This window comes from Arachis stenosperma, chromosome 5, assembly GCF_014773155.1.
Source record: "Arachis stenosperma cultivar V10309 chromosome 5, arast.V10309.gnm1.PFL2, whole genome shotgun sequence".
NCBI classification, from domain to species: Eukaryota; Viridiplantae; Streptophyta; class Magnoliopsida; order Fabales; family Fabaceae; genus Arachis; species Arachis stenosperma.
Window position 1 is genome coordinate 63,568,637 of NC_080381.1, and position 8,923 is coordinate 63,577,559.

Sequence of the window (8,923 nt, forward strand, 5' to 3'; positions counted from 1 at the left end):
ACTAGGAATGAAAAGAAGTTGGTGTATGGCGGAACCTGGTATGTGTATGAACAAGGGACAGGGCAGAGGGAAGGTAGTGGTGATGTGATGGCACTGGGAGGGAAGCACGGCGGCGCGGTGGTGGATGGGGTTTAATGGTGGATGGTTGGGTGGGTACGGTTGAGAAGAGGGGGGTGAGGGTTGGGGTGGTGGCCGATGGAGGTGGACTGTGGCGGTCTGAGGCTAGCCGCGGTGGGGGGGCAGTGGCGGAGGGGAGAGAAAAGAAGATGGGGAGAAGGAATAGAGGGGGGAGTGTGGCGGTTGTGGCGCGGTGGTCTAGGCGGCTGGGGGTGGTTGAAGGGGGAGAGAGTTACAGAGGAGTAGGGAGGGGGTTGGGATTTGGGGGACGCGACGGGTTAGGGTTCACGTGATTTGGGGTTAGTGATCGCAAATCCACGCGAACGTGTGGTCGACGCGATCGTGTGAGTAGGGTGAAATAGGGTTGACGCGGATGCGTGGTCGATGCAATCGCGTGGGTTGTGTAAAGGATGGCTGACGCGGACGCGTGAAGCACGCGAACGCGTCGCTGGAATTTGTGCTAGACGCACAGTTCCAGCGTCGTTCTCGCGCAACTCTCTGTTTAATTTAGGGGCCATAATATCCATGCGATGCAATCGCGTCGCTCACACTTTCCCGTAGGATGGGTGTTGTGTAAGTGACCCATGCGCGTCAGGGACGTGCACGCGTGGGTCGTTTTGTGCTAAATGTACACCAGCCGCACGATTCTAGTCCAAATTTATGGGCGTTGGATCTTTACGCCGATACCCAGATCACGCGTTCGCATGAGTGATGCGGACACGTGGGAGGCATTTTTCGCAATTGGCACGAGCGCATAGGGCACGCGGTCATGTGGAACAATTTGTGCCAAAGGCACGCCTCCAGCCATGCTTTCACGCGACTTTCTGTTCACTTTCCCTTTTTCCTAATGCACTTGTGACGTGGACGCGTCAACGACGCTATCGCGTCGCGTGCTCTCTCTTCTTCTTTTTTTTTTGCAGTATGCAGAATGCAAAATGCAATGAATGTCATGCAAAAATTCCAGGTTCAAACAAAATTCAAAAACATGGTAGAATGGAGAAGGAACGATCATACCATGGTGGGTTCTCTCCCACTTAGCACTTTTAGTTAAAGTCCTTAAGTTGGACATTTGATGAGCTTCCTGTTATGGTGGCTTGTGCTTGAATTCGTCCAGAAATCTCCACCAGTGTTTGGATTGCCAGCATCCTCCGGGGTCCCAAATAAGGCATGTAAAGCCTTTGAGCAGTTTCAAACATGTTTTCAGGTTCCCGAGGTGTTGAATGTCAAAATAGATTCCAGGATCCCAAACTCTACTTTTACACCCATCTTTGTCTTGATCTGCATTTTTTCAGCCGGGTGGTAAGTAATCTGAATTCTCACTGCAGTGACCAAACAGCTTCCGAGATCCTTTCAATTGAGTTTGGCACAATCCTTGCACCTCAAATTGAAGTGTGAAACCTCATTGAATTTTGCATACAAGCGCTGAGTGCGAGTCATTCCCCTTTTTCTCTTAAAGCCGCAAAGAGCTCTAAGCTGGCCATCTGTTTCAAGCAAACCATATTCAAGTGGAAAAGTGAAGATAAACATCAAGGATTTTACCCACTTGAAGTTTGTGTTGGGTGGTAATGGCCTCGGAATAGGTGTTTCTAGTGGTTCTGCAAGCGCTACTCCCTTGTGGTATTCAGTGAATTCCTCCGCTTTCTTGAAAATTTCTTCCATTTCAACCATGTCTTGGTCAAAGTCATCGATATCTTCCTCATCACTTGAGTCATAATTGGGAGGTTGAGAAAAGTCTACCTCTGCATCATCTTCGTATTCACTTAGGGAAGATTCGTCCATCTCAAAGAGTTCACTTGCGGATGCAAGCTCATTATTAAGAGAGCTTGACTTGTGATCATCATCATCAAGGAAACATGCGTCTTGGGTTATTCCATCCAATTCCTCATAAGATGCCTGTTTTGGGGGTTGTGCACTATCCTCCTTAGCATCAATTGTAACGTCTTCGACGGAATTCTCCACAACTCTGGATTCTGGCGGAGGTTCAGCATCTCCTAAATCTTCAACCAACTTTTCTTTTTCTATAATGACAGCTTCCTCTACTTGTTCTAGTACTGGGTTATGCTCTATACTATCCACTGGAGTTCCTAGTGTCTCCTTCGTGCTACGTTCTTTATTAGATTCTCCATATAAAGCAATGGGGGTCTGTTGAGTGTCCGAACGTCTGGAAGATAACTGATTTATTGCCTGCTCCAGTTGATGAAGGGTTGTATGAAATTGGTCTACTGATTCTTCGAAGCGAACCTGTGATTCTTGGCTTGATGGATATGGACATGGTGCGTAGGAGGGTGGTGGTTCTTGGGAGTAATTGGATTAGCGTTGAGGCGGATAAGGAACATACGGTGGTGAATGGTGAAAAGAAGCTTGTGAGTATGGTGGTTCGAAGCTATGTTGAGAGGATAGTCTCTGAGCATAGGGTGGGGCTTGGTAGCTACAAGGGGGTCCACCATATCTATCGGCTTGGTATGCATTGTAGAATGGTTTCTGTTCATGATATCTTGGAAGGTGTTGTTGCCTCAAGGGTTGATCATACACTCTTGGCTCAATCCATCTTTGATTACTTAGACCGTGATGCATATTCCTGTCATAGCTTCCATTCCTTTCAACAAAATTAGAACCAAACTCAAAGCGAGAGGGGTGAGAATTCATAGCAGCTATCAGAAATAAGAAGGAAAAAAAACAAATAAACAAGTAAAAGAAAAATATTTACAATAACCAATAATAAGGCACATGTTTGCAATTCCCCAACAACGGCGCCATTTTAACGTTAGAATTTTTGCTAGTAAAGAATTTTATAAAAATAGTCGCGTTTGTAAGTATAGCTTCTAAACCAACAGAAAATCCTTTCGTACAAACGTTTGGTTGTCACAAGTAACAAACCCAATAAAATTTATAAACCAAAGTATTCAAACCTTGGGTCGTCTTCTCAAGGAATTTCAGGGAGGTGTGTTTTATTATTGGTTATGGAAAATAGTGTTTTGGATTTTGAAAAGGGTTTTGAGCAAGAGAAATAGGTTGTAGAAATTAATAAATTAATAACGAAAAAATCTCTTGGCAAGGTATGAAAACTGGAAGTTCTATCCTAGTTATCCTTATCAATGGTGATGAGAATTATACTTTCGCTCCCACTAAGTCAACCTCTAACTATGAAGGTCAATTAAGTGGACAAATTAATTTAACAACTAAAGTCCTAGTCAACTCCTTAAGGAAAGACTAGAGTTATAGGAATCTAAATTAATCAGCAAAGATAATAATTATCAATCACGATGAGTTTGACAACTCAAGAGTTACCAATTAATCAACCAAAGCCAAAAAAGGAAAATCTAAATTATTTACAATAAATAGAAGACAGTAATCATGAGTCTGAAATACCTCAAAGTGTATTAATTAAGAAAATCATAATATGAATGGTCCATAAGCCAATTTGGCAACATAAATAATTATCAAATAAGAGAAGTCAAAATAAAGGAATATTGAACCTGATATGAAGATGAGATAATCCTAAAATCAAGAGAAATTCTAAATCCTAATCCTGAGAGAGAAGAGAGAACCTCTCTCTCGAAAAACTACATCTAAATCCTAAAACTATGTATGAATGTATGTTGTATGATGTATCCAGTATATCCAGTCTCTCCTCATGAATGGATGGATTCCTCCATTTATAACTCTTTAATCTGTGTTCTCTGGGCTTGGATCTGGGCCAAAAAGGCCCAGAAGTCGCTGGGGCCGTCTTCTGCAAGTTCTGAGATCGCGCACGTCACGCGTCCGCGTGGGTCACGCGGTCGCGTCATCTAAAGTTTTGCTCTTCCACGCGGTCGCGTCAGTCATGTGTCCATGTTAGTTGCGTTTCGCGGATCACACGTGCGCGTCATTCAGGCGCTCGCGTCGATTCTCTTTTGCACTAAGCATGCGTTCACGTCATCCTTGCAGACGCGTCGCTGCCAGTTTCTCCAAAACTCCAATTTGTGCTTTCCTTCTATTTTTGTATGTTTCCTTCCCATCCTTTAAGTCATTCCTACTCTATAAAACCTGAAAGTACTCAACACACAAATCACGGCATCGAATGGTAATAAAGGATAATTAAATTTGATTATTTTAAAGCATAAGAAACATGTTTTCTCACATGTCATATCATAAGGAAGGAATCGCAAAACCATGCAAATTTATATGATTAAGTAGGTGAAGAGTTGATAAAATCATTCAATTTATGCACAAGATTTATCATGAATTAGTGGTTTATCACTCGTCCTCGAGCAAAACAAGAAAGAAAGAAGGGGAAGAAGAAGAGAATGGAGGAGATGGAGGGTGGTATATGGTTCGGCCAAGGGGTAGAAGTAGTGTAGGTAATGTGTGAAAATCAAGGAGTGTGGAGGGGTTTATATAGGAATGGGGGGGAGAGGTTGGTTCGTGTATTTGGGGTTGGGTTTGGGAGGGAAAAGTGTTTGAATTTGAAAAGTGAGGTAGGTGGGGGTTTTTGGGGAATAGGGATGGAGGTGATTGGTGAAGAGAATATAGGGAAGAGTATAGGATTTGATAGGTGAGTGGTGTTTTGGGTAGAGTGTTATAGAGATATGTGATGGGGGGAGAGAGAGATGGGGTAGGTGGGAATCTTGTGGGATCCACAAATCCTGAGGTGTCAAGGATTTCTCAACCCTGCACCATTTAGGCGTGCAAAATGCCCTCAGAATGCAATTCTGGCGTTTAACGCCAGACTGCTGCCTATTTCTAGCGTTAAACGCCAAATTTTATACCTTTCTTGGTGTTTAACGCCAACTTGGTGCCCTGTTCTGGCGTTAAACACCAGTCTGGTGCCCATTTCTGGCGTTAAACACCCAAAATGGTGCCAGACTGGGCGTTTAACGCCCATCTTGCTACCCTTACTCGCGTTTAAACGCTAGTAAGTTCTTCCTCTAGGGTGTGCTGTTTTTAATGCTGTTTTTGAATTTGATTTGATTATTGCAGTTGTTTTAGTGACTCCACGTGATCATTAACCTAAAGAAAACATAAAATAATAATGGAAAATAGAAATTTAACATAGATAAATAAAAATTGGGTTGCCTCCCAATAAGCGCTTTTTTAATCTTAATAGCTTGACATTGGGCTCTCATGGAGCCTCACAGATAATCAGAGCATGGTTGTGGCCTCTCAACACCAAACTTAGAGTTTGGTTGTGGCCTCTCAACACAAAACTTAGAGTATGGTTGTGGCCTTCCAACACCAAACTTAGAGTTTGAATGTGGGGGCTTTGTTTGACTCTGTATTGGGAGAAGCTTTTCATGCTTCTTCTCTATGTGTACAGAAGGAGAACCTTGAGTCTTGAATACAATGTAGTCCTCATTCAATTGAAGGACCAACTCTCCTCTGTCAACATCAATCACAGCTTTTGCTGTGGCTAGGAAAGGTCTGCCAAGGATGATGGATCCATCCTCATCCTTTCCAGTGTCTAGGATTATGAAATCAGCAGGGATGTAAAGGCCTTCAACCTTCACTAGCACGTCCTCTACTAGTCCATAAGCCTATTTCATTGATTTGTCTGCAATCTCTAGTGTGATTCTTGCAGCTTGTACCTCAAAGATTCCTAGTTTCTCCATTACAAAGAGTGGCATGAGGTTAATACTTGACCCTAGGTCACACAGAGCCTTCTCAAAGGTCATGGTGCCTATGGTACAGGGTATTAAGAATTTACCAGGATCTTGTTTCTTTTGAGGTAAAGTTTGCTGAACCCAGGTATTCAGTTCATTAATGAGCAATTGAGGTTTATCCTCCCAAGTCTCGTTACCAAGTAGCTTGGTATTCATCTTCATGATTGCTCCTAAATACTGAGCAACTTGCCCTTCAGCAATGTCTTCATCTTCTTCAGAAGATGAATAGTCATCAGAGCTCATAAATGGTAAAAAGATGTTCAATGGAATCTCTATGGTCTCTGTATGAGCCTCAGATTCCTTTGGTCCCTCATTGGGGTACTCCTTAATGGCCAGTGGATGTTTTCTAAGATCTTCCTCACTGGAAATTATTGCCTTTTCACTCTCTCTAGGTTCGGCCATGTTGGTTACAGTTATGGCCTTGCACTCTCTTTTGGGATTCTCTTCTGTATTGCTTGGGAGAGTGCTAGGAGGAGTTTCAGTAACCCTTTTACTCAGCTGACCCACTTGTGCCTCCAAGTTTCTGATGGAGGACCTTGTTTTATTCATGAAACTGAGAGTGGCCTTAGATAGATCAGAGACTATATTTGCTAAGCTAGATGGATTCTGCTCAGAATTCTCTGTCTGTTGCTGAGAGGATGATGGAAAAGGCATGCCATTGCTAAACCTGTTTCTTCCACCATTATTATTGTTAAAGCCTTGTTGAGGCTTTTGTTGATCCTTCTATGAGAAATTTGGATGATTTCTCCATGACAGATTATAGGTGTTTCCATAGGCTTCACCCATGTAATTCACCTCTGCCATTGCAGGGTTCTTAGGATCATAAGCTTCTTCTTCAGAAGATGCTTCTTTAGTACTGTTGGATGCATTTTGCAATCCATTCAGACTCTGAGAAATCATATTGACTTACTGAGTCAACATTTTGTTCTGAGCCAATATGGCGTTCAGAGTATCAATTTCAAGAACTCCCTTCCTCTGAGGTGTCCCATTATTCACAAGATTCCTTTCAGAGGTGTACATGAACTTGTTATTTACAACCATTTCAATGAGTTCCTAAACTTCTGCAGGCATTTTCTTCAGGTGAATAGATCCACCTGTAAAATGGTCCAATGACATCTTAGACAATTCAGACAGACCATCATAGAATATATCCAAGATGGTCCATTCTAAGAGCATGTCAGAAGGACACTTTTTGATCAGTTGCTTGTATCTTTCCTAAGCTTCATAGAGGGATTCACCTTCTTTTTGCCTGAAGGTTTGAACATCCACTCTAAGCTTGCTCAACTTTTGAGGAGGAAAGAATTTGGCTAAGAAAGCTGTGACCAGCTTATCCCAAGAGTTCAGGCTATCTCTAGGTTGAGAGTCCAACCATATTCTAGCTCTGTCTCTTACAGCAAAAGGGAAAAGCATAATCTTGTAGACCTCAGGATCAATTCCATTGGTCTTAACAATATCACAGATCTACAAGAATTCAGTTAAGAACTGAAAAGGATCTTCTGATGGAAGTCCATAGAACTTGCAATTCTGTTGCATCAGAGAAACTAATTGAGGCTTAAGCTCAAAATTGTTTGCTCCAATGCCAGGGATTGAGATGCTTCTTCCATGGAAGTTGGAAGTTGGTGTAGTAAAATCACCAAGCACCTTCCTTGCATTGTTATTGTTGTTGGGTTCGGCCGTTACTTCTTTTTCGAAATTCTCTGTATGGTTTTCTCTGGATTGTTGTGCTTTAGCTTTTCTTAGCTTCTTCTTCAGATTCCTTTCAGGTTCAAGGTCAGCTTTAACAAGAATGTTCTTGTCCTTACTCCTGTTCATATGAAAAAGAAGAGAACAGAAAATAAGAGTAATCTTCTATGTCACAGTATAGAGATTCCTTTATGTGAGTAGAAGAAGAAAAGAATAGAAGAATGATGTAGAGAGAAGAGATGAAGAATTCGAACACAGAGGGGGAGAGAGGATTTGAATTATAAGAAGAAGAGAAGAGTGTTAGTGATTAAATAAATAAATAGAAGAAGATGAGAGAGAGAGTTTTCGAAAATAATTATAAGGAAAAGGAAAATATTTTTGTTTTTATTTTAAAATTTCGTTAGAATTCGAAAATTAAGAGAAGAAATAAAATTAAAATTAAAATTTGAAACAATTAGTTAATTAAAAGAATTTTGAAAAAGGGTGAGGAGTTTTCAAAAATTAGAGAGAGAAAATTAGTTAGGTGGTTTTAAAAAAGATTTTGAAATTAATTTTGAAAAGATAAGAAGTTAGAAAATGATATTTTGAAATTAATGTTTGAAAAAGATATGTTTGAAAAGATATAATTGAAAATATATTATTGAAATTTATTTTGAAAAAGATTTAATTTTTAAAATCAGAATTAATGACTTGACTTATAAGAAATCAAAAGATATGATTCTAAAATTTAAAGTTTGAATCTTTCTTAACAAGAAAGTAACAAACTTGAAATTTTTGAATCAAAATATTAATTGTTAGTATTAATTTCAAAAAATATGAAGTAAAAATAGGAAAAAGATTTTGAAAAGTTTTGAAAAAGATTTTGAAAATTTTCGAAAAACAAAGGAAAAAAACAAAAAAGATTTGATTTTGAAAAAGATTTTGAAAAGATAAATTTTTGAAATTGAAATCTTGACTTGACTAACAAGAAACAACTTATTTTAAAATTTTTTGACTAAGTCAACCCAAAGATTTTGAAATTTATGAGTGAAATAAGAAAAATATATTTTTTTGATTTTTTGAATTTTAATGAGGAATGAGAAAAACCACAAAATGACTCAACACATAAAAATATTGGATTAAAACAAATGATGTATGCAAGAACACTATGAATGTCAAGATGAACACCAAGAACACTTTGAAGATCATGATGAACATCAAGAACTTATTTTTGAAAAATTTTCAAGAAAAGAAAAAAACATGCAAGACACCAAACTTAGAAATTTTTCATATTTAGACATTGAATTCAAAAATGCATATGAAAAATAACAAAAGACACAAAACAAGAAAATATAAAGATCAAACAAGGAGACTCATTAAGAACAACTTGAAGATCATCAAGAACACATGCATGAATTTTCGAAAATTTTGAGAAAAATTAAAAAGATGCAATTGACACCAAACTTAAAATTTGACACTAGACTCAAACAAGAAACACAAAATAT